Source organism: Microcaecilia unicolor, chromosome 1 (genome assembly GCF_901765095.1).
Source record: "Microcaecilia unicolor chromosome 1, aMicUni1.1, whole genome shotgun sequence".
NCBI classification, from domain to species: domain Eukaryota; kingdom Metazoa; phylum Chordata; class Amphibia; order Gymnophiona; family Siphonopidae; genus Microcaecilia; species Microcaecilia unicolor.
This window is the reverse complement of record NC_044031.1, coordinates 404,702,014-404,725,649: the sequence shown is the minus strand read 5'-3', so window position 1 is coordinate 404,725,649 and position 23,636 is coordinate 404,702,014. Positions and strand designations below refer to the sequence as shown.

General features: G+C 44.3%; 1 pseudogene; it reads right to left on the bottom strand.

Moving 5' to 3' along the window:
* LOC115482332 overlaps positions 1–23,636 on the bottom strand; it is a 63,622-nt pseudogene that overhangs the window by 4,795 nt on the left and 35,191 nt on the right.

The following is a 23,636-nucleotide window of genomic DNA, read 5'->3' as shown; positions in this document are numbered from 1 at the left end:
CAGTGTTAGTTTCCTGCTGTGCTTCTAGGTGCTGTGGAGGATTTGCAGCCCATCTGCATATATTCCCAGCCTTCTCTGGGCTGACTTCCAGGTCCATCCGAATCACACAGGGCCTCCACTCCAGGTGCCCGTACGCTTCCACCAGCTGCCTTCCAGGTGTTGTGGAGGACTTGCAGCTCATTTGCATATCCTTCAACATTCTCCGGGGTGACTTCCAGGTCCATCCCAAATCACCAGTGCTTCCGCTCCAGGTGCCTAGCGCTTCCACCGGCTGCCTTCCAGGTGCCGCATGCCATATGGCACGCAAAATATTTTCTCTCTACAGGTTTTATTTCTTTCTGCTATTCCCAATGACTTCAATACAACTTATTTTCTTCCAATCTTTCTCCATCTGAAACCACTGTATATCTCAGGACCACATCACCCACCTTCTGCTTTTATCACCTCACCATCCCTTTTGTCTTCTTCTCAGCTCTCAAGCTTCAACATTTTCTTTCTTTCATTCAACCATCTCCAATCTGTCTGAGTGCATCTCATCTTCATAAATGTCGTCATACCTCTCCTACTCTTCTCCATATTCTTTTGCTACTTCTGCTGCTCGGGATATCAGCCCCAATCTTTGTCCTCCAAATCAACTCTCACCCTACTTGTGCAGGTCACACTGTAATATCTCCAGTCTAATTTCTGTTCCTCTCCTCTCCCCTTCTCTGCCTTTCTCATGTGCCCTGTAAAATGCACACTCTGTTTCCAACAAGCTCTCCTACATCCACGACCTCTTTACCTCTTGTACTCTCCACCTGCTTGCACTAACTGAGACTTGGCTTTGCCCTGAAGACTCTGCATCAGTTGCTGCCCTGTGCCATGGAGGTTACCTTTCCTCCCATATACCTCACCAGGTTGGCCACAGAGGTGGTGTCAGCCTAATACTCTCACCCTCTTCGAGATTTCAACCTCTTCTTCCACCTCAGTCTCACTGCTTTTCTTTCTTCGAAGTCCACTCCATCAGTCTATCTACTCCTTTACCTCTCCAACTAGCAGTCATTTACTGACCCCTGATGTCCCTTTCTTACTTTCCTCACTGACTTTGACTCCTGGCTTTCCTTCTTTCACAAACCCTCATCTCCTCCCCTCATTCTTGGGGATTTTACATTCATGCTAATGATCCCTCTGACTCTTATGCCTCTCAGTTTCTTGCTTTACATCCTCCTTCAATCTTCAGCTGTGCTCCACTACTCCTACTCACCAGAATGGCCACTGTCTTGATCTTGTCTTCTTTTCCAACTGATCATTTTCCAGTTTTTGGACCTCAGTTCTTCCCCTCTGTGACCATCGTCAGATAACCTTCACACTTAAACACCCCCCCCACCAAGTCCTGTCCAATCTCCATCTATGTATTTAGGAATCTTCAGGCTATTGACTGTTGCACTCTCTCCCAATGGCGTACCAAGGGGGGGGCAGTCCGCCCCGGGTGCACACCGCTGGGGGGGGGTGCCGTGCGCCGGTCAGCGTTGTTCGTTTCCATGCTCCCTCTGCCCCGGAATAGGAAGTAACCTGTTCTGGGACAGAGGGAGCATGGAAACGAACGACACTGACCGGCGCATGCACCCCCCCCCAGCGGCATGCACCCAGGGGGGGGGTTCTTTCGCCGGGGTGGGGGGGTGTCCCTTCGCCGGGGTGTGGGGGCACGCTGCACGAGGGGGGCGGGGCGCATCAGCTGATCTGCCCCGGGTGTCAGCGCCCCTCAGAACGCCACTGCTCTCCCCACCAGTGTTTCACCCCTCTTCCCAACCACTGTGTTACCTTGCTCCTCCTATTCCTCATTCTGTAAGGCTACCAAACTCCAGCCTTGGCTGACCACTAGAATCTGCTACCTATGTTCCTGTGCTCAATCTGATGAACACCTTAGCTGAAATCCCTTGCCTATGCTGACTTCATACATTTCAAATTTTTGCTGACCCCACCTTCCAGTCTGCTCTTTCACTTGCAAATAGGACTACTACATCCACTTGACAAACTCTCTTGGCTCAAACCCTCGACGTTTCTTTGCCATACTGAACTCTCTTCTTAAAATGTCTTCACCTCCAACCTATACTTCACTTTCTCCCCAGACTATGGCTAAGTACTTCCTGATAAGGTTCACAAGATTAACCTTGAGTTCTGAACAAAGTCACCTCCACCTGTCCTTTCCCCAGTTCATTCTGTTAATCCTCCAACTCCTGCCTCCTTTTCTTCCTTTTTCTGAAATCACTAAGAAGAAACTGCACATTTTCTTTCCTCCTCTAAACTGACTACCTGTTTCCTCTGATTATATTCCCACCTATCTACGCAGCACTATCTCTCCTATCGTCATCCCTTATATCTGCCATATCCTCAATCTTTCACTTTCCACTGCAAAAAATGTTCCTGATGCCTTCAAACATGCTGTAGATATACCACTCCTCAAAAACCTTCATTGAACCCTATATGCCCATCTAACTATTGCCCCATCCCCCTCCTCCCTTTCCTATCCAAGATACTTGAATATGCTGTTCACTGTCGTCTCCAATGACCCGTTCCTGGCCAGATCCAAAGGTCTCTATGCTATCCTCATCCTTCTTGATCTATCTGCTGCTTTTGACACAGTTGATCACCACCTACTCCTTGATATGCTGTCCTCATTTGGATTTCAGGGCTCTGTTCATTCTTGGTTTTCTTATCACTCCATTGCACTTCTAGTGTATGCTCTGGTGGATCCTCCTCCACTTCTATCCCACTATCAGTTGGTGTACCTCTTGGAACCTCTTCTTTTCTCTATCTATACTTCTTCTCTGGTGTTCTGATCTCCTCCCATGGTTTTTAGTATCACTTTTATGCTGATGACTCCCAGATCTACCTCTCCACACTAGAAATTCAGCAGGGAATCCAAGCCAAGTCTGCAGTCGGTCTATCTGACAATTGCTGCCTGGATGTCTCACCCACCATCTGAAACTAAACATGGCCAAGACTGAGCTTCTTATCTTTCCTCCTCAACCCACCTCTCTTTTCCCCCCATTCTCTATCTCTATGGAAACCACACTCATCCTCCCTATCTCATCAGCTTGTAACCTTGAGGTCATCTTTGACACCTCTCTCTCTTTCTCTGCACATATCCAACAGACTGTTGTTTCTTTCTCTATAAAATCACCAACATTTATCTCTTCCTTTCTGAGCACACTACCAAAACCCTTATCCACACTCTTTATCACCTCTTGCTTAGACTACTGCACCTGCTTCTCACAGGTCTTACTGCATTTCACAGTCCAAACATGTTTTAACAACTTGAATAGTTTTTTTATCATCTGCAATTCTGATCACCTCACTCGTCATTCGATTTCCATATCATTTATAAATATGTTATATAGTACTGGTCCCAGTACAGATCCCTGCGGCACTCCACTGTCACTCTCTCCTCCATTGAGAGAATGACCATTTAACCCTACCCTCCTGTTTTCTGTTCGATAACCAATTCCTAATTCACACCAGAACCTTGCCTCCTATCCCATGACTCTTTAATTTTCTCAGGAGGAACTTATCAAAAGCTTTCTGAAAATCTAGATCACTACATCAACCGGCTCAACTTTATCCACATGTTTATTCACACCCTCAAAGAAATGAAGAAAATTGGTGAGGCAAGACTTCCCTCGGCTGAATCCATGCTGACTCTGTCCCATTAAACAATGTTTGTCTATGTGTTCTAACATTTTATTCTTTATAATAGTTTCCACTATTTTGCCTGGCAACAACATCAGGCTTACCGGTCTATAATTTCCAGGATCACCCCTAGAACCCTTTTTTTTATCGGCATCACACTGACTACCCTCCAATTTTCAGGTTCTCTGCACACTATGGACATATGTGCCTATTGCCTGGTCCCGCCCTCCACTCATCTGCCTTCCTCATAATTGCAATTTACCTGCCTTTTTCTGTATGTACATCAACTATGTATGGCCAAAAAGAAAATCATGAGACTCATGCATAGGAAAATGTGGCACAGGATGGAGCAGGACAAGTGTATGCTCATTATCACCCATTTCACTGCTATTTGCAAGTCCAGCCCAAAACCTTCAGCTGTGATATCCTGTCCTCCTCCTATAGTTGAGCATCTCTCCTTTCCCTCTTTACCACCCTCCCAGATGCCCACCATTTTCCTGTTCTCTCTCTACCCCCACTCCCAGTGGCCAGTATCTCCCCTTCCCCCTCTAATCCCTCCTTCATTTAGCTGACTTCTCCCTTCTCTGCCTCACCTCACATTAGCACCTCTCCCACTTCCCTTCTCGCTCCCCCTACCTCCTTCAGGCTGGCCTGAAGATTAAACATGGATCCTGTAAGCATGGACACACACTGAAGCTCTGCTATGTCCTACCTCCTTTGACAGGAAGACTGCCTCGGGGAGGGGGGTGGCGGGAGGAGGGGCAAAGCAGTGCTTTGGTGCAGGTCTGTGCTTACAGGGTCCATGTAGCACTGATGTTTGTTTAATCCTTGGCCAGCTTGGGAGAGGGAAGGGGAAGGGTGCAGCGGCAGGCCCAGTAATAAGAAAGAAAGTGGGGGAAGGCTTTCAAGCATAACAGCGCCACACCAACTCCCGTTCCCCAATTCTGCCACAAAAGACGCATGCCTAGTGCCTGAGCTGGCCCTGGATGTTTAATCTCTGGTGCAGCCTGTACTCCATCCTTTTAACAGTGATAATCTTTTCTCAAATATCAGTTTCCTTTGCTTACCTTCTGGCCTCAATTTGAGTGATTTGACCTTTTAGTGTTAATACCACCTTCCTTAGATTAAGCTGTTCCTAGGAATAGTTGCAGGTAATATCGTGGGACTAAATGGCACAGCAGTACATTAAAAGATAAATAAATCAAAAAGGTGGCAATGCACTAACATGAATACACACACCTGACCTGTGGCAGGCACTGTGCCCACAGCACATCAGATTCCAACACATTTCAATCTACTGACAGACACTGAAGGAAAAGAAACCATTATACTTACATAATCACCATCCTTAGGGATAAGGATGTTCATTTCAGATGACTTTGCACTTACAATCTCACAGTTTAAGGCTTCTTCACTGAGGTATATGTGACAACCATCTGTTTTATTGATAGAAATGGTTGGCACTTTCCCCATGACCTGAAGCAGCAAAAACACATCAAATACCAAGTTAAAAATGCGCGAAACAGAATGACCATATAACCTTTTCCCCAATCTCCTAAAATAAGATATAAATTTCAACTAGTTAATGCTTAAAATCTATTGTTCACATATTTTCAGATACGTATGATGGACTTATATTGTTTATCAGCAGAGATCTTTGAACTATGTATAGCTGAAGTAAGCATGCCTTTGCAGATAAGCAGGAGACACAGACACAAGAACATACCTCTAGAAGGGTAGCTCTTTTAGTTTGTAGCAATAAAAACAACATCCAATTTATTGATACCATCACATCAAAGTGGACTCTTCACCTTAAAAGCTTGCGCCCAGTGGTGTGCTGGAGCCGGATCACACCAGCTCTTATTTATTTATTTAGATTTTGATCACACCTTTTTCAGTAGTAGCTCAAGGTGAGTTACATTCAGGTACACTGGATATTTCTCTGTCCCAGGAGGGCTCACAATCTAAGTTTGTACTCTCTTGTTAAGATTTTCAACATTTTGCGAGCTGGTTGTTAAATTCGTTTATGCACGGCTGCGATCTGTTTTGCCGTTCCTCCCCCCGAGCCGCAGGGTCCTGGCACATAGCTGAACTGAAGCCACCTGATGGTCTACTGGATTGTTTGGGGCAAGAAAGATCCCCAGTCTTTCCTGCCCACTGCCGGCGCCGACCCTCTTGCTGCCACATCGCTCTTTAAAAATGTCTGCCGAGACTTCCGCTGAAGTCTTGCGAGGTTGCCATTGTAAGTCTCGGCAGACATTTTAAAGAAGATGTGGCAGTAAGAGGGTCAGCACCAGCAGTGGGCAGGAAAGACTGGGGATCTTTCCTACCCCAAAGAATCCACTAGACCACCAGGGTGGCTTCAGGTATGTGCCAGGAGGGCACCCTGTGGCTCGGGGGACCGAGGGAGCATGGAGGAGGTCTTAAATAGGCAGGTAGGCAGGGGAGGATACTATAAATGAGCAGAAAATGTTTTTCTCCTGGTAAAGGGCCACTAAACAGACATCATGTTATGAGAATCAGGTGGTCAACATTCTGAGGGTCTTTTACTAAGGTGCACTCACGTTTTTGGCGTGCGTTAAACGTTAGAGATGCCAATGCATTCCTATGGGCGTCTCTAATGTTTAGTGCGTGCCCATTTTAGCGCGTACCAAAAACGTGAGCGCGCCTTAGTAAAAGACCCCATCAGAGTTTCTATCTATTTATTTACTTATTTACTTATTTATGGCATTTTATCCCACATTAAACATGAATTAAATTGGAACCTGGGAGCATTTAAAATCTTTTTTTTTCCTGTGCCTACAAAAAGAAAAAAGATGGCATGTGGGAATTTGCTCCTTTTGCTTTGTGGAATGCAGAGGTAAATTATAAAAACACACTTGCCTTTTTTTAAATACTACTATTTCATAGAGAAGGTATTGATTAATGAGGGAAGGGTTTCCTTCATGTAGAACTGTCCAGAGTCAGTCTAAATGTGCCAGCATTGTCCAGTTTAGCACACTATTAGCAGCCAAGTTCATTATGTTCACTGGAAAAGAAATCTGTTGGCTCAGGATGTTTGCTATGTGAATATTCAATCACTGTTTCATTATCAAATTTGTACTTCAGCATGATAACCTTCTCTTTAGTTTTTTTGATCCAAGTTGTTTACTCAGGCAGTGTCCACACCGACACTATCAGGCTTATTTTCGAAAGAGAAGGGCGCCCATCTTTCGACACAAATCGGGAGATGGGCATCCTTCTCTCAGGGTCGGCATAATCGAAAGCCGATTTTGGGCATCCCCAACTGCTTCCCGTTGCGGGGATGACCAGCATTCCTGGGGGCGTGTCAGAGGTCATAGCGAAGAAGGGACTGGGGGCGTGCCTAACAGATGGGCGTCCTCGAGCGATAATGGAAAAAAAGAAGGGTGTCCCTGATGAGCACTTCTGACTTTACTTGGTCCATTTTTCTTACGACCAAGGCCTCAAAAAGATGCCCAAACTGACCAGATGACCCCGGAGGGAATCGGGGATGACCTCCCCTTACTCCCCCCATGGGTGACTAACCCCCTCCCATCCTGAAAACAAACAACCTTAAAAAACTTTTTTTTGCTAGCCTCAAATATCATACTCAGGTCCATCGCAGCAGTATGCAGGTCCCTGGGGGGGGGGGGGGGGAGGTGTGTGTGTGTCAGCGGAGGCCATAGCGAAGGCGTGGACGTCCTTCTTTCAAACATTTTGGATATCCTAAACTGCCCCCCCCACCCACAGGGATGGCCAAATTTCAAGGGAGTGGAGTGGAGGAGTGCCTAGTGGTTAGAGCACTGGTCTTGCAATCCAGAGGTGGCCGGGTTCAAATCCCACTGCTTCTACTTGTGATCCAAAAGCCAAATAAATAAATAAATAAAGGGGATGTCGGAGGCATAGCAAAGGCATTTTGGACGTCCTCAACTGCCCGTCGCAGGGACGAAGGCATAGCGAAGGCGCCTAACACTTGGATGTCCTTCACCCATACTAAAAAAAAAAAAAAAAGATGTCCCTGATGAGCACTTGGACGTTTTTCACCTGGACTTAAGTTTTTTTAAAGTGTAGACAGCAATTTATTTAAGGTTGTAGACGGCTATTATACACGCAGCTTGTCTGCGTGTATGAAACTGTCTTTGCATGCGCAGATCAGCCACGCATAACGCTTGACTGCTCTGCCCTGGCTTCCCATCCTTAGGAAGGAAATCATGTGTAAATGAGCTAACAGCGAGCAGCTCATTTGCATGCGATTTCCTTCATGCATGCCTGTTCCTTTCCGAATCGGTAAGGGATCAGTAAGGGAAGGGCTTTTTCCGTTCAGTTATTGCATCAGTTAGTCCACTGCAGTACTCCCTAGGGTGCCCGGTTGGTGTCCTGGCATGTCAGGGGAACCAGTGCACTATGAATGCTGGCTCCTCCCAAGACCAAATGAGTTGGATTTGGTTGTTTTTGAGATGGGTGTCCTCAGTTTCCATTATCGCCGAAAACCGGGGACGACCGTCTCTAAGGTTGACCTAAATGTTGAGATTTGGGCCGTATTATCGAAACGAAGATAACCGCTCATCTTGTTTAGATAATAGGGTTTCCCTGCCCCTTCACGGGGCTGTCCTGCGAGGATGCCCTCTGGAAAACTTGGGCGCCCCATTCAATTATGCCCCTCCACGTCTGCCCTGGCCCCAAAGCAATACATTTTTTATGTGAATGGTCCCCATTACATTATCTGGGCATATACGAGGACCTCCCTTACACTTAGAAGAACAAATTAAGTAATTTTGCCTTTTTGATTTTCAATTATTCTTACCTGAATCTGAATATCCTTTGAATTAATCACCTCTACGATACCCACAACACTGTCAAACACAAGGCCAAACTTTTACAGTGTCTAGAAAGAAAGTGGAAGTAACATAAATAGTTCCAAATACAGGATCAACCCAAAGTGAGCTCTTCATCATAGTTTAGAGGTCAGATGTGACTTCATGTTCCTAAAACTGAGCCTTAAAGTGGGCTACTCCATAATAAAAATCAGTTTACAAAATGAGAACTTCAGGTTGCATCACTGAGATTATTTTATTACTAACAGGTCACAGCTGATGAGATTCATGACCCAGTAATCACTTTAAAACATTCAATTACTACAGCTTTTTTTTTTTTGAAGAATTGATATCACGGGTCTGGGCTATCATGCTTTTTGCTGTACCAGCTGTGTCTCACCACTCTATAAATACATACATTACACGCATGCTGAATATAAACACGTGGAGGCTAATATCTGGATACAGGTAACAGGATAAATTATCTGGTAATCTTTAACAGAATATGAAAAAAGATAATAGGTTAAGGGGAGAAGTTATCAATGTGGACTACCAGTAAGATATTATTGTACTGTTAACCCCATTTATTAGTAACCAGGTCTCACTGCATAAAACAGGAGCTGTGCCAAAATAGTACAAGTCAGTGGTAAAATAACCCATCTTAATGGTAGCCCCAGTGGGTTCTGTGGTTCACTGCCACCCGGGGCGGATCGCTGCTGCGCACCCCCCCCCCCCCGGCTGCAGGGCAACACAGCACCCTCCCTCCCCCCAGCTCCGTCCACCCGGCGCCTCGCGCAAGTCTGCGCTGCTGTAAAAGAAGAAAATCACCTCGTCGGCCCTTCCCTACTGTGTCCCATCCCCCCTCTGATGTAACATCCTATTTCCTAGAGTGGGACAGAGTGAGGGAAGGGCCGACGAGGCGATTTTCTTCTCTTACAGCAGTGCAGATGCGAGGCGCCGCACCACACAGCTGCCAGGTGGATGGAGCTGTAGGGACTCGCCAGCAGAGCACCCCCCCACCCGTTGACACCTGGGGCGGACGCCCCCACTGCCCCGCCCCGCCACTGGGTAGCCCACGTTGATAACTTCTCCCATAAGACATTAGTTTACTGTTATCCCAGTTATTAGTAACCACGCCTCGGTGCATAAAATGGGACCTGTGCTAAAACAGCATGAGTTAGTGGTAAAATAACACATCTTAACGGTAGCCCATGTTGATAGCTCCCTCCCCAAATCTGGTGTTTTGAAAACACCCAATTAAAGTTAATGAGATAAATCTAGAACAGTTTTAAAACTAGTCTTAACTGGCATATTTAACTACTCAGAGCCTTGCTTAATCTTTGTGCTCGCTCTCTGGGCCGAACTCTGTCAATAACCCCATCTTCTTTTCAGCAGCAGTACAGTGTGAACAAGATGCTATCCAGTGACGGCAGTATCTTTTAGAGTCTTAGAAATCTCTTGGGTCAATATTCAAAACCACTTTCCTGAGAGCAGGTGCTGTTATCTAGATCAGTGGTGCTGGCCAGGGGTAATGGGTGATAATCAGCAGCAATATCCGGATAGTACTACTAAATATCTGACAGACCTCAGCCCTGTCTGGAGAGTGCCAGACTGGTCTACGGTGGAGAACATCCCGATAGCAGTGATATGAAGTGCACTATCCAGGTAAGATATCTGGATAACTTAGGGTAACTTTTGTGCTGTCCTATGTTATCTAGCTATTGGGCTGAATATTGCTGCTAGCCAGATACAGGTGCTGAATACTCAGAATTATTTTTACCCACTGTGGCTGGTGATTAAAAAAATGCTGGCCATGGTAGCCGAATGTTCAAAATTTTACTCAGTGCTTTTTTCTAAACGTTGTCCCTTTTGATAACCCAGGGGTTCCCAAACCTGTCCTGGGGGAACCCCAGCCAGTCAGGTTTTCAGGATATCCACAATGAATATTCATGAGATCAATTTGCACACACTACCTCCTCTCGTGCATATTCATTGTGGATATCCTGAAAACCTGACTGGCTGGGGATCCTCCAAGACAGGTTTGGGACTCACCGTGATAACCATTAATATTGAAAAATATGTGAAGTCTGTGACAAACCAAGGGAATGTTAAAGTTAAACTTTTAGGCAAAGCTACCTTAAGGCCATGATTATTTGCAAAACTGGGTGATAATTAGGTACAGCCCTATTTCTGGGCTCAATCATTTTATCACAACCAAGATCAAATTAAGAATTCTATGTAAAACTCACCAATAATAATGAATTTATTTTTCCTTTGATCTGTAGGGTAGATTTGTTGCATTTGAAATGTAAGCCACTTGCTTCAATTCAGCTTGAGAAATCACCAAGTCATTCACTCCTTCTTGATACTCCTAAACAACGTTTGACAATAGCAACAAACAATAGCACCATATACCATGGACTGCTGAATTTTAGTAATAAACACAAATCATCTACATGAATTCTTTTAAAGCCACACTCATTGTAAGGAAAACTAGATAAGTCCTTAAAAAATCAGATTAAGAAATAGCTGGAAATTAGAAGAAATATACATGCACAACTGAAAGTTAACACCACATGAGATATAACTTTCAGGGATCAGACTTCTGGCTTATTCTAGAACTCTTGTGCTGTATGCATGAAGCAGAGTGGCTGGAAAAGTAATCTGCTTCATCATACAACATGTCATCAGAATGATCTAACCAAGCTTTACTATATCACCTTTATCCATCAATGCACATAATGGGGTTGATGCTGAAACGCTTTACTGATAGTTAAGATGCTGGATAATCAATGTGTTTTTATGTGAAGAATTTGGATGTTATTTTGTACACTGCGGTATAGAAGCTTGTAAAATAAATAAATACCATGTGTCTGTCCTCCAGGTTATGTTTACCTTTTTCCTTTCTAGTTTTTTTTTTTTAAAGCATACTGCCCCGGGGACTCCTAAAATGGTTAAAGTAGCTTGTAATACTGGCAATGGCTACCTATCTTATTGTCCTTCACTGGAAAAACAATTTCAATTTAAGAATACATGATTGGTGGAGTCATATGCACCATAAGAAAATGAGGAAACGGATGCTTTTAAAGTTCACAACTTTCAAAGTTCAAAAGAACATGGGATCCTTTGATACCTACACCTCTAATAGCTCAGTTCTTGAATGAACAGCTCTCCAACTTATCAGTAATAAATTCTCTTTCCTTCATTACATCTGTCTTTGTTAATGTTCGACTTTGCAATTAAGATGTTCTGTAATTTGACTTGCATACCATTTGTATTATTATCTGTTACTCTTTAAAATCAATAAAAACTAATTGTAATGCAATTTTCTGATATTCTTCTAAGACAGGTACCTAGTTGTAGGTGAACAGCACTGGCTTAACTTCCCAATTACCATGGGTACTGTCATGCCAAGGGCTTCCTCTGCACAGGGCAGGCACCTGTTTGTATTTTAGTAGTTTGGATTCAAGAGCCTTGTATTATTAGTGCCACAGCTCAGTCTTCTCACTTGTTCAAGTGAACAAAGAGGGGAAGTAAACCTTAGATTTGTTTTCTAATTTTCTGCTGTTTGAACTTTTAATCCCACCCACCTCATATCCTATGATTTTTTTCATATTGAGCTTTTGGTAATGCACAGAAGTCTCTTTCTATCAGGGACAGATTGCCTTGTCAGGTGATCAAGTGTCCTCCACTGGATCAGTCATCCAAGCAGCTCTGATGCTGGCTAGTGCAGAAGTTGTGGCAGCACTAGAATCAGGGTCAATTCATTAATGGACAAAAGGGACAGCTGTCCTGGACCTGCCTAACAGGGAGGTCATAAGTGGCTTTGATGCTGCTGCTTTCTCTCAAAAAGTTTGAAATCCCACTGGGTCAAGCCCATGATAACCCAAACTACTGACAAGTCTTATCTGATCCCATGCCGTGGAGTGTTTCACTGTGCTCCTTCCCCAAAGCCAGTTGCAGGAGATACATTTCATTTGACCTCATCTCCTACTGCCATGGAGCTGGTCTCAGTGCTCATCTCATGAGTCTGGCTCTGCAACAGGCAGATAATGGTATGTAAATAAGCGTGTCTTTTGCTGTTAGCCTGGTGGAGGTTTGCAACTGGAGCTGTGCTGAGCTGCTAGAAGAGCCAAAGGCAGATGAAAAGGGGTCAGATTGGAGGAAGAAGGGGTGTGACAAGGGGATCATAGTGGAAAGAGGGAAAGATTAAAAAAGAGGTCTGACTGGGGGAAGGGTAACTTGGAAAAATACAAGGGGGCCCATCTACAAAAGTTTGCCCATAGGTCCCATAAGTGGTTAAAATGGCCCTGACTAGAATCACTGTTCCTTTAGGAGCAACTGAAAGGAGACGTGCCATCACAGCTGCATGGCATCATCTGGCTTGAGCCTGGAACCCAGCAACTGATGGGTGCCTGTAGCTCCAATGGCCACCAAAGGCTGGAGTGGTAGGAGTCAGTGCAAGCCAGCTGTAGTGATTGGTTCAGGCCTGAAGATCCAGTGGCTAGAGTATGCTGCAGCTATGAGGTATTGACTCTTGTACTCTTACCTAATGCATCAGCAGCCGGCAGTGCAACACAGTAATGTGTACAGGGGGGAGAGAGAGAGAAAGAGACAGCAGAGAGAGATGAAGACCGGTGGTGGGTGGGGTTTAAGAGGGATGGACAGAGTGAGAGACAGGCATGGGGGGAGGAGGGGGGAAGGAATGGAGAGGAGAGAGAAGGGCCATGGCCTGGACTGATTTTTTTGCACAATTTATCCCTACTTATTATCCTCAATAATTCCAATTATCCCCATGTCTTTCTAAAACTCTTTCCTTAAACTCATCTACCTTTCATTTTTTTTTTAACAGCCTACTTCTCTTAGTCTTTGTGATACTTACCTTCCTTCGGCATCCCCACCAACAAAGTTATGATATCTAATGTGGGGAGGTGGTGAGGGAGAGGAAATGCATGCCCCGTAGTCCATCACTGTGCCCCCCCCCCATGAACCACTGGCAATGCCCCCGCCTTTAATCACTCTATTAATTGCGATTAAAAATTGTAATCAAATGCAGCCCTAGTTATTTCCTTTGTTTCTCTCTTCTCCCTTGATGTGGGCTATTTTGTTTTCTTGCTAAGTGGTTATTATACTTTATTTGAAAATTTCAATTAGAAAAATATCTTTGGTGTTTAAGGTATCCTGCACATCCTCTGCGACCTCCCTCCCCGGCCACCAGACTCCCCCACTATGTACTTTTAAACAGGCAGGAGCTATGCCACTCACTCCCTGCCTCTGTGCCATCTTAAAATGGCAGCATCTGACCCCAGGCAATGCGTCCTGCAAATAAGGGCTCAGTCCTGCCAAATAAGGGAATTTTTCTCTTATTTGTAGTCTGGATGGAGACTACCAAATAATTCCCTTATTTGGCAGGGTGACTCTGCCTGTGCAGGGTCAGGCACTACCATTTTTAAGGATGGTGGTGCAGAAGGAATGGTGGGCATCGCTCTTGCCCTCTATGAAAATATGTGGTGGAATGTGTCTGGAGGGCCATGGGGTTCCTGGTGAGGAGTTGGGGATGCCCTAGACACCAGGAATATTTTTTTTAATGTGTATGGAGGGTGGGGGATGACATTCGACAACATGGAATTTTTTTTTAAAGTCGGAAGGAGTGAGGGGGGGTCATCATGTCAAGGGGGTGGGGTGCCTCTAGACACCAGGGCATTTTTTTGAAGTTGGGTGGAGGGGGTTCAGGTCAGGAGGTTGCCACTAGAAACTACGAATTTGTTAACATTAGGGGGGGGAAGAGGGTCGGTCATGTCAGGGGTGGGGTTGGGGGGGTGTTTATTTTTTTAAATTGTTATGGCAGGATAGTTGGGTTGGGTCAGACTGCTAGACTACCAGGGATGTGGGCCAGTCAGGTGCATGCGGCCAATGCAGACAGCTGGGGATTATTAAAAAAATGTCCCCTTTCCTGTCAGTGCTGAACTAATCACCGCTCATGAACTGACAGGAAGGTGGATATTTTGCAATGAGCTGCAGATTGTTGACACAATTTTTTTTAATTTATAGCAATTTAAATTTTACAAGCAATAAAATAACTTGCAAGGAAATGATTTCAGTCAGGTAATACAATACTCTTCCTTAGACCACAAATTAGAGGGAGAGTGGGATAAGATAAGGAGATCCTAAGAAAAATTATACAAAAGAAAGTGGATTAAACCTGAATATCCCCTTATTATTCATTTAAATCATTAATCCCCATTGGTCCACTGGATAGTTTCTTCATATCTAAGAAGGTGCGTAATTGATTCGGTTCGTAGAAAACATATTTATTGCCCAAGAAACGGACTAAACACTTGCATGGATATGCTAGCAGAAAAGATGCTCCTAGTTTCCTTGTTTTCCTCTCTTAGTACCAGAAATTGTTTCCTTCTATCTTGCGTTGCCTTAGTACCATCTGGAAAAATCCATATTATTTGCCCACAAAAAGGTAATGAAGCATACTTAAAATATATTCTCATCACTGAATTCAAGTCCTGCTCAAATACAAATGAAACAATAAGCATCCCTCGGGTAGATACTTCAGACAATGAATCTTCCAGCAATGCAGACAAATCTTGAATCTCTGATCCAATTCCCAATGATTGAGGCAAATTCCCAGCATTAACAGGTTCCACTCCCCTTTGAGCTGAAGTTGTAAATAATATATTTTATTACAAGGGGGAATAGCTGAAGAAGAAATTTTCAAATTTTCCATTTAAATATTTTTGAATAAATCAGTAGGAGTCACAACTGAAGCTCTAGGGAAATTCAATAGTCTTAATGTTAGACGTCTGTTACAATTCTCCATTTGTTCAATTTTCCGTTGAATTAAGAATTTGTCTCTTACCAGAGCGTCTGTTGTTGTTTTCACAGTCTTAACCTCTTCCTGCACCTGTAGAACTTTGTTTGCAGTTTCAGTTTTAACTTTTTCAAAGGATTCAGTTAAGCTGTCCATTTTACTCACAAGTAAAGTTGTATCTTGAGCAGACTTATTTACTGCCACCGTTAGATCCTGAAGAGCCTTCTAAATGGAACTCAATGTAACCTCCACGGGAACCAAAAACTCCAAGCTGACTTCTCCTGCGGGTTTAGGAGTGGCACCGCCGATCTGAGTTCTGCTGCTAACGCCCTCCGTTTCAGCATGTACTCCTGACTCACTCCTTTGCTCCACTGGAACATGGTGGTGGAATGATTTCTGGGGGCGATAGAGCTGTTTCCAAGCCCAAGAGCATCGACGCTCCTTCACTGGCGCTCAACGCGGGACTCATCGTGTAGTGGTCCAAAGTTTGCTGAACAGGGGACGAAGTTCTGGACATCTGTGGTGGCCTTTGGTTGTCCCCTTCCTCTTAGTATGGGGCATCTGCTAATGCAGGAAAAGAATTTCAAATAGGAGGAAACTCAGAGGACAGCTGGGCCGTTAAGCGTGCGAGCTCAGGTCGCCATCTTGCCACTGCCACAATTTTTTAAATATTATTTTTATTAACAACATTCTAGCAAGCAACATATAAATATCAAACTGCCAACAAAGAAAATTGGATAGGAATAACAAAGTAGCTACATAATCATTTTAAATTCTTAAAACATTTTTGAATAGCTCCCTTTCACATGACAGTAATTTGCATGCTCATTGATTACTGCATCCCAGTGGCAATTTTGTTTTTGTGGGAACGTCATGTTAGAAGCTGTGGAGTCAGTGGTTCTAAGGTGCAGCTTTCTGCATCGGCCCCTCAGTGGATAACATGATCATCTTTCTTGATTCTTCCAACTGTAATCCTGGGTTTGTCTTTGATTCCTCCTTTTTCTGCTTATATTTAAAATACTAATAAAATATGTCATTTCTTTCTATCATCAAAATCTGCCCTTATCTTTCTAAAATACTACCAAAACCCATACTATTCTATTCCAGCATTTCTATCCCATTTATATCTCTCAAAAATCAAAGCGGGTTACAGTAAAAGTCAATACACAACAATGAAATTACACATCAAAATACTTCTTGAATAGAAACGTTTTCAGCGACTTCCTAAACAAATAATAATCTGAAATCCCTCGTAATTGAATTGGAATAGAATTCCAGAGCCTAACAGCAAAATAGCTGAAGGAGCTGTCAAAGAACGTTTAAATTGGATCTTGTTTACTGACGGAAGGACTAGATTTAAAGAATACTGTCTTCGAGTAAGCCAACTTAATGATGGATATTGAACCAAAACAGTATGGTCCAATGGACTAGCATCATAGAAAATCTTATCAGTAAGGCAAACTGTCTTAAAATCAACTTTAGTAGCAATAGGAAGCCAATGAAGGTTTCTAAGCAAAGGAGTAACATACTCATATCTCTTACAGCTGAAAATCATCCTTGCGGTACAATTCTGCAGCAGTTGAAATCTTTTTACAAGTTGCTGATTAATCCCAATATATAAAGAGCTACAATAGTCCAACTGAGGCAAAACCACAGCCTGAACCAACATCCTAAACTGTAATGAATGAAATGAAGATCTTATTGCTCTTAACTGTCTCAACTTTGAAAACATCCTTTTACACAATCAACTTGATTTTTCATGGTAAGTTGTGTATCTACAGTAAAACCCAGTACTCTAGATGAATTAAGACAGAGATTCCTGTCTTAAGCACCAGATTTTGAGGAAATCCGGTTAGAGATGTATCAAAATAGAGCAAGTTTGTCTTTGCTGTATTGAGCTTTATTCATTGAAGCCCAATGATGTGTCCTAAAAATGCACTCAGTGATTAAATCATTTATGTAAACCATATTCTTTAGCAGAGAAACCAAAATAAAATGTCATCTGCATAAGAAGCAACATAAAATAATGAAGATGTTAAAAAATTGCACAATGAACTCGTAAAAACATTAAACAATATTGGCAACATAGGTGAGCCCTGAGGAATGCCATAAACAGAACAAGTTTCTGAAAATTTTCCATTCTTTTTGACGCTATTTTGCCTAAGAAAGCCCTTAAACCACTTCAGAACAGTTCCACCCAGTCCTAAACTATCTAGCTTGTTTAATAACAATGCATGGTCAACTGTATCAAGGGCCCCAGAAATGTCAAACTGTTAATAGTAAGGATGGAATATTTTGACTTAATAGGGATTGACTTTAGTGACCAGAGTAACCAATATGGATTCTGTGCTGTGCATTGGTCTAAAACCATATTGGGAATCATGAAGGCTTGATGCAGATCCAAGTAAGACATTAGCTGGGATGCAACTATAGACTCTAGAAACTTCGCAAGCCATGGAATACTGGCTACTGGTCGAAAGATAGTCACCTCAGCATTGCCTTCAAAATCTGCACCCTGGTCCACAAACTTATCTACGGTGAAGCCCTGGGATACATGACAGACTTGATCGACTTACCAACTAGAAACACATCAGAATCAACACGATCATATCTAAATCTGCACTACCCAAGCTGCAAAGGACTTAAATACAAATCAACTTAAGCATCCAGCTTTTCCTACATAAGCACACAATTGTGGAACGCACTACCAAAAGCCTTGAAAACGACTTACGACCACCTAAACTTCCGGAAATTTAAAAACTAACCTGTTCAAAAAGGCATACCCCACCGATCCAACGTAAATGCCTGATCCCTGCAACACAACAAAACTAAAGTACGTAATGGACAAAACTCAACTCTTCTGATGCACGTTTCCCCAATGTGGCCTTGCCACATGAACTTTTTCTTACCATATCATCACTTTGTATTTGTTCTCACTGGAGTCTGCAAACGCCTTTCCGGTACTATGTAAGCCACATTGAGCCTAAAAATAGGTGGGAAAATGTGGGATACAAATGTAACAAATAAATAAAATAATAAATGTCAGCTCCAGTTGACTTAGGAAAAATAATTTTGACCCCCTATACCTGTCTCCCAAGGGAAATTGCCTTCTCTTAGTAAAGCATTTATTAACAATATAATCCTGAAAACTATTTGCTTTGGAACAGACCTGAGTAGGTAGGAAGGTGTTATGATCCTGTTGTGACTCGAGCAGTGAGCTCTTGTGTCCTGACTGAGCACGGTGGGTAGAGTAGCGCCGTGCTCGGCCAGGCAGCCGGACAACCCAAAGGTTCACCTGGGAAGCGACCACCGTTCCCCAGGAGCTGAGCCCCCAGCTGCAGGTGGCCACCAGGACTTTGGGAACCGGACGGGGTTGGGCCGCCCAGACCAGGCAAGTGGCTAGGCGGGCGAACTCAGATGATGAGCTGGAACAGTTCAGGAACCACGGCAGACAGCAAGGCAATGAGTGTCAGATTCAGTCCAAGGGTCAGGGCAGGCAGCAATCCATGAGTATCAGGTTCAGTCCAAGGGTCAGGGCAGGCAGCAAATCCACGAGTGTCAGGTTCAGCCCAAGGGACAGGCAACAGTAGACAGGTAAAGCAATGAAGCGCACGAGATGAGCACCGAACCTCTATAAGCACAGTAGCTGAAGCAAGGTGTGCAGGGAACTGCTGGCCTTAAGTAGTCCCCGCATCAGCAGTAACCATGGGCAGCTGCAGAGAACGCTCCAGATTGGTGCCTGCAAGGGAAAAGGTGGAACCTCGGGAAAGGCGCCCAATCCCGTGCAACCAGGCCATGTGAGCTACCCGCACCGGAAACCGGCGTGGCTTCCGGAATGCCGCCAGACCGCGTGGCCGGCCACCGCACAATGGCCGTCCAATCAATCAGCTGGACCCGCGCCCATGGCTGGAGCGACATAGCCGACCATCGGAACTGGACCCCACAAGACTGCCACCGACAGCCCGCATGGCCGGCTATCGCCACCGGGTCGCGGCTCAGTGGCGAACCAGCCGCGCAGACCGCAATTCAGGTGAGGGACGTAACAGTAGGACATTGATCTAAAATACAGAACTTTCCAGCTAACTTACTTAATACAAAATCTACCTCCTCATTTGAAAGCATTCCAAAATCGGTCCAAAGGAGGTCAGCTTTAATGCTAATTTTCTGTTTATCAATGTTATCAAATGGATCGAAGAAAATATCAGAGCTGGATGGCAACAACACAGATCTAATATTTTCTATCTTCTTTCCAAAATAAGTGCTCAATTCTTTCGTAGTGGGCTGTAGTTCATCTGAAATTTGTGTGACTAATTGAGAATTAGTCAAAGAATTAAAAATTTTAAATAAAATCTTACTATCAGAATGCCCAGAACAAGGACTTCCCTGATGAACACTTGGACGTTTTCACCCGGACCTGTTTTTCTTATGACTAAGGCACAAAAAGGTAACCGAAATGACTACTGGAGAGAATTGGAGATGACCTCCCGTTACTCCCCCAGTGGTCACTAACCCCGTCCCACCCTCAAAAAACATCTTTAAAAATATGTAGTGCCAGCCTCTATGCCAGCCTCAAATCTGTGACAGCAGTATACAGGTCCCTGGAGCAGTTTTAGTGGGTGCAGTGCACTTCAGACAGGTGGACCCGTCCCAGACCCATCCCCCCCCACCTGTTACGTTTGTGGAGGAAACAGCGAGTCATCCAAAACCCACCACAAACCCACTGTACCCACATCTAGGTGCCCCTCTTCACCCATAAGTGCTATGGTAGTGGTGTACAGTTGGGGGTAGTGGGTTTTGGGGGGCTCAGCACACAAGATAAGGGAGCTATGTACCTGGGAGCAATTTATGAAGTCCACTGCATTGCCCCCTAGGGTACCCGGCTGGTGTCCTGGCATGTCAGGGGGGACCAGTGCACTACAAATGCTGGCTCCTCCCATGACCAAATGGCTTGCATTTGGTCGTTTCTGACATGGACGTCTTTGGTTTTGAAAATCGCCGAAAATCAAAAACGACCTAGTCTAGGGACGTCCAAATCTAGGGATGGCGAAATTTAAGGATTTGTATGTCCCTGATGGTATTTTCGAAACGAAAGATGGACATCCATCTTGTTTCGAAAATACGGGTTTCCCCGCCCCTAGATTTTGCAGTTTGCATGGATGTCCAAATCGCAATTTGGATGTCCCTTTCGAAAATGCCCCTCCACATCTCCCTCAATATTAGAAGTAAAAGGTCTGGTTCTACTGAAACTTGGATTTTTTTTCCAGAAATATTGATGTGAAGGAGAGAAGCAACAGAAGGATGACAGATATATTTATTATATTCTTGGCATAAAAATTGATAACTAACTTACAAATTAAAAACAGAGCATATAATGACAACATGGAATTCAATGTAGACTGATCATATGTGCTATACTGGTTCCACTATGGAGATGATGCATTTCGGCCAAGGACTGGAGGAAAGACAACAGCGCTCTTGGAAGCATCTCTCCAATCCTTGGGTTGTCAAGGATTGTTGGAGCCTAACCATATTGCCTGGGGTGGCAGAATTGAAAACTGAGAAACATCATAGAATGAGAATTCACAACATTTACACCTACCACTCTCCACTTCTTTCCTTCTAGCTCTAGGATAGGAGAATAGCTGTGATGGAGAGGAGTCTGGGGAGAAGTTGGGCTTGGAGAGTGGCTTTTTGTAGGAGAACGGACTGGTGCACTTTGACCACGCAGTCTGGGATTCTTGTGGGTCTTCTGATCTTCCGAGACATGTCGGAGCCCTAAAACAACAAAGCAGTCATCCAGGATTCTTAGAAATGGAATATTGTTAGATTTTTCATTCCCATACCAGAACAGATTAAGACTAAGGCAAAAACTTTACAAATTAGTTTCTTACTTGACATATCTTCTACTAGTTAAATTAAACCTTCTATTACCCCTCAGCAGATACCAAAAATAAAGCTCTACACATTAATCTAAAAAACTCTGACTGAAAACATTTATAAGGTATGCTAAAATATCTAATGTTAAAGCTCTCTATGGTGCTCCCTTGGAGGTACCAAGTTAGCAAAATGTCATACCTATTATTTTGAGAAGGGACTGGTTTATACAGTGTATGATATCTGCAATTAAGTGGTTTGGCTCTTTGGTTTAGAAAAGGATCGATGGATTTCTTCAAATCTAATTAGAAGATATGTGCACCAAACCTCTCAGCTATCCTAACGCTGTCTTAGCAAGGGGGTCTTTATACAGTTGGATGTTATCTGCTGCTATGATTATTCACATTTCAGACCACCTTTAACTGACATGCAGGTTAATAGGGGTTAATACCATCACTGCTGCCGTTGGTTTTTTGCAATTATCTTTAGGTGAATGTACACAGTGTGATTTTTGCTGACCATGTGAACATGGAGACACTGGTAATACCTGACCTGTGAATGAGTGAGGAGATGAATTTTGTAAGTGTTTTATAATGAAACTAGGAAAAAATGCCCGTTTCTGAGCGGAATGAAATGGGCGCTAGCAAGGGGCCCCCTCCCTCCGTCCCTCGAAGCTACTTGCCTTGTTCGCTGTGGGCCGTTTCGGCCCTCGAGTGTCAATAGCTCCGCCCTCGACGTCATGACGTATTGACGCGAGGGCGGTGCAGACACTCCAGGGCACACCGGATATCTCGGGCGCCTCAACTTCCGTGGAGGCTTCAGAACGTTGGGGTTGCCTTTTATATATATAGATAATAGGTGTTACCAATGGTGTTATCTTACTGTTTAACCTATCATTGTTCCCATCTGAAACTGATTCACTCAGAATTCAAGGATGCGGACCTCACAGCCTAACTGGAACCGACTCATACTTAGGGAGGGGAGAAAGAGACTAAACGAGGGGTCCCCCACGGGGACCGGGGCACCAGCAACACCCTCAGTGCTGGTAATCAAGGAGAAAGGGAAGCATACACAGAAACACGTCAAGCCGTAGCCCACCACACACAAAGAAAGTGAGGGACTATAATATAGGATACTGTAGGCAGAGACTCTCAGCAAACAGGGAAGGAAAAAGTCCCCAAAACAGAGTGCGGAGCCTAACACACACACCAGCACAGAAAGGGACAGTGCTCTGTAAGACAGGAGGTAGTATAGCAAAGAAAGAACTGAGACAGTCACAAGGGGAAGACTGCAGTAAACAGATAACTGCCAGAAGCAGAGAAGCTCTGCAGACAAAGGGTTAAACCAAGCTCAGCACACGGACAGCAACCAGAGGCAGGGGCCACTGCAGCACGGGGGAGTACAATGAAAAACAAACAAACAACCCCCACTGAGAGAAACAAAGGGCAGGACCTGCCAAGCAGAAAACAAACTTGGCAGGAAGGGAACTCTGAAGGAAGGGAAAGAAGCAAAACAAATGAACTGGAATAGAACGAGGAGGAACTCACCACACAGCACCAGAGCAAACAGAGAAACCCAGGTGTAGTGAGAGAGGTAATTAGACACACGCAGGCAGCAGCCGGAAGACAGAGACAGAGCAATAGGAAACTGCAAGCCAGGAAAGGAGTAACAACCCCACACAACCACAGAGCCAATAGCTCAGACAGAGCAAAGGTAAGGCTTCAGCAGAATTGGAGAAAACGCCAAAGCAGGGGTTGACAGGAGAGGTGAGCTTAAGTAGATCACACTGACATCAGCTCAGCCCCTGACGGACTAATCAGGAGCGGATCCAAGCATTCCCCTGTCTGACTAGCAGAATTCTAACAGAATCATAACATCTATTCAGTTTGTACAGCTCATTCTAATGTACATTTGTCACTAGTCTGCCCTTTTCCTTAAGATGTCTGATCATTTTGTAGCAGGACTCAGTCATGAATAATTTTCACAACCTAACACAGCTTGAGGCTATTTATAATCGGAGCCATTTATGAAAATACATAAAAGACCTAGCATTGTCTTTAGAAACACACACCATATCATCCTCACTCGCATAGGATAGTTTCTATTGATTACCAAGTGTTAGAGCAGCACAGCCAGAATTGGCACAAGTGCAGGAGGAAGAATGGCGCAGTCATGACCAGTGCAGGAAGTGAAGTGCAGCTGCGAGAAACTCAGTACCAGCAGGAGACTGGAAGAGCAGAAAAGAGAGAGCTCTGAGCTTAAAGCCTGGAGCCTGGGAGAAAGAGAATAGTGTGGATCCTGGGCCAAAGGGAAACAGCATGAGTCAGTTGTGGAATCAAGTAGAAGGGGGCGAGGGGTCTAGTTGGAGAGGAAGAGAATGTGTGAGTGTGGTGCTGTGGACCATGGAGAAGGGGAGGGGTCCAGCATGAGTGGTGGGATCAAAGGGGAAGGCAATG